We start from the raw sequence: 2,905 nt of genomic DNA, 5'->3' as shown, positions 1-2,905 counted from the left end.
AGAATAAAGTTATGTTAAAATCAGGCACACCATTGTTTTTCTTGTGAAATTCCCAATAAGTTTGATGTGTCACATGACCCTCTTCCTATTGGAAAAACAAAAGTTGGATTCAAAATGGCCGACTTCAAAATGGCCACCATGGCCACCACCCATCTTGAAAAGTTTGCCCCCTCACATATACTAATGTGCCACAAACAGGAAGTTAATATGACCAACCATTCCCATTTTATTAAGGTGTATCCATATAAATGGCCCAATGTTTTGTGATGAGAACATTTTATTCAAGAAAAGTATTTACTCCTGAACCTTGAGAGGAAGCAATTAAATGTTGCCATTAGAAAGAGACAGATATGTGGATATGGACAGTTTTTCATCTTGTCACACAACAAACACAACCTGTTTCATTAGTCTTTTCAAACTCAACTCCATAGAGAAATGCCACTCTAATAATGGCATTGCAGAAAGTCAACAAGTAATACTGGTTTTCAGCATGCCAACTCTATGTTAGAGTGAAACTTGCACTCTCATGCCGTCTTTGGGGTGCTGATTTGAAACAGCGGTGGTGTTAAGGCTCTGATGTGCAATAAAGCTCATGCTGTTGGGGCTATCACTTACAACCCTATAATTCTCAGCACTGGTCTGTGCTATTCTGTTATATAAACTGTCTTTACGACATATCTCCTCTCTTAGGTTTTTAACTACTGCATCTGCCAAACTGCCAACTTGATAAAAAAAACTACTTCTGAAAATGTATTGTAAATGTCTTCTCCATATATGGAGAAAAAATGGGCATCAATCTACATATTGTAGACTTTTCATTTTGGATTTAACAGAGTTAGTATGGCTATTTGTTGTTGAATGTCAGGCTGAGTTACTCCTTTGTACCCATTTATATACAACTCTGTCTTGGTTCTGCTTGTATTTGCCAAGGTGAAGCATAGAGTGCAAAGTTTTGGTTGGAGCAGGATCAGTGAAGCTCACATGGCTTAGCTCTTTTATGAGGATTAATATCCTCAGCACCTGTCTTCAGGGAAATTAACGTGTGTTTCTGTAAGCAGCTTTCTTTCTTCCTCACAACATTTTCTGCTGATTTCTTCCTTTCTGACCCCTTCTGCAAACTCTTTCTACCTCTCTCTGTTGTCCATATTTGCACTCTGTAGAGTAATAGCCCAGCCATAGCTTATGTTAAACACTTCTGTGAGTTTCTCCACCAATATGTGTAGTGTAAAACTACTGCAGTCATCAAGGCTCAGTTCCTTGGACTTCATTCGCCTCTTTTTCCTCGCCTGATTTCTGCTACACTCAGGTCCTCAAAAGTAATTGTGATCTTCTCTTTTTGGCATTTCCCTGCTGCTTTGTAGATGAATTAAGGAGTGGTGCTGTCATAGCACTGCTACATTTTATCACTGACATTTCTGCTTACATTAAAGTCATACTAAAATTATTGAGATAATTGGGAATAATTTATTTAAATAGTTTTTACTGTTTACAACCAAGAATAACAAATTGGAATAAAAACACAAATATATGGATGTTAAAGCTGCCAATGTTCACTTGACATACGTAAAAATATGTATACAATTTAGGTATTTCTAATTTTTTTACACAACCAATTTAGAGTTATGAGAAGAACCATTACTGTTGCTTTAAACATTTTCTTTTTCATTACCTTTATTTAATTAAATTATGCTACTTTGTTGCACTACTCTTTTGCAGTAATTCAGATGTGACAGCACAATTACTGTGTAGCCAAAGCAAATTTCCTTCACAGCAGGTTCATGATGTAGTTTCACCTTCGTACTGCCGGACACTGCTCTTGCTAGATTGCACCCTCCATACTGTGACTTGTCTTCATTCTGGTGTCAGGAGTAGGGAATGAAAGGCATGGAAGTTTATTGAATACATAAATCACTTTCTAGATAGAGGATTTGTTGTTTCATTACTAATGGATCTCCACCGCTGTTCTGTAAATCAACATCACATGTACAACCAGACTGGACTCTCCAGGCAAAATGAGCTAGATACATTATATAGATTTTTACAGTTTGGTTTCTACCTTTTAGTCCCTTTCCTCCTTTAAGTGACTGTTGATACTCACCGAATTGTAAAACTATTATTACTAAGAGATTCAGGCAATATTATTTAAATAGTTTTCAATACAGTCCAATACAATGCTTTAAAAATAAAACAAAAACAACAAATAAATTATTGATAGTAATTACAATAACCAATGTATAGTTTGAATAGCCAAGTGTTGGAAGCATAGCAAATGGAAAATTAAATTAAACTGAAATCAAACCACAGGTTTTCATTTTTTGAATAATATCCAAATTCCACAGAGGGATAATTGTTTTCCTTCTATGCAAATGTAATCAAGGAAGTCATTGAGTAACACCTGCATACTCAGGGTTCACATTTCAAACAAATAAATTTATATACCAGGTGTATTGTACAACATTCACATCATCTACGACAGTAAAGATATACATCACAAGAAACAAATAAATGAGTTGGTCTTTTTCTGGATGTTAATACGACTAATGTTTAGTCTGTTGGACAGTATTGTGTTTCAGTAAAACATAATCTTATTATTAACAGATTACAATAATACAAACCCTTTATTATTTTATTACATCAACTTTTTTCACATATAGTCATATTCAATAAATTAGAATATGCATTCTGATGAGGCTTGTTTGTCAGATTAAAAGTACCCTTTGAAAATAACCTTAAAACAGTTATTAAACTTGATTTTCGTTAGGACAACACCGTTTATATTAATCTTTTTTTATTTGTCTAATGTAATATTCTAATCTTTAATGTCATACTTTCATTAGCTGGAAGCAGACAATCATCATAAATAACAGTCTGTTTGTAATTAATCTATATACTGTTTTAACTTATT

Source organism: Girardinichthys multiradiatus, chromosome 4 (genome assembly GCF_021462225.1).
Source record: "Girardinichthys multiradiatus isolate DD_20200921_A chromosome 4, DD_fGirMul_XY1, whole genome shotgun sequence".
Taxonomy (NCBI): domain Eukaryota; kingdom Metazoa; phylum Chordata; class Actinopteri; order Cyprinodontiformes; family Goodeidae; genus Girardinichthys; species Girardinichthys multiradiatus.
Note: the sequence above shows the minus strand (reverse complement) of the source record.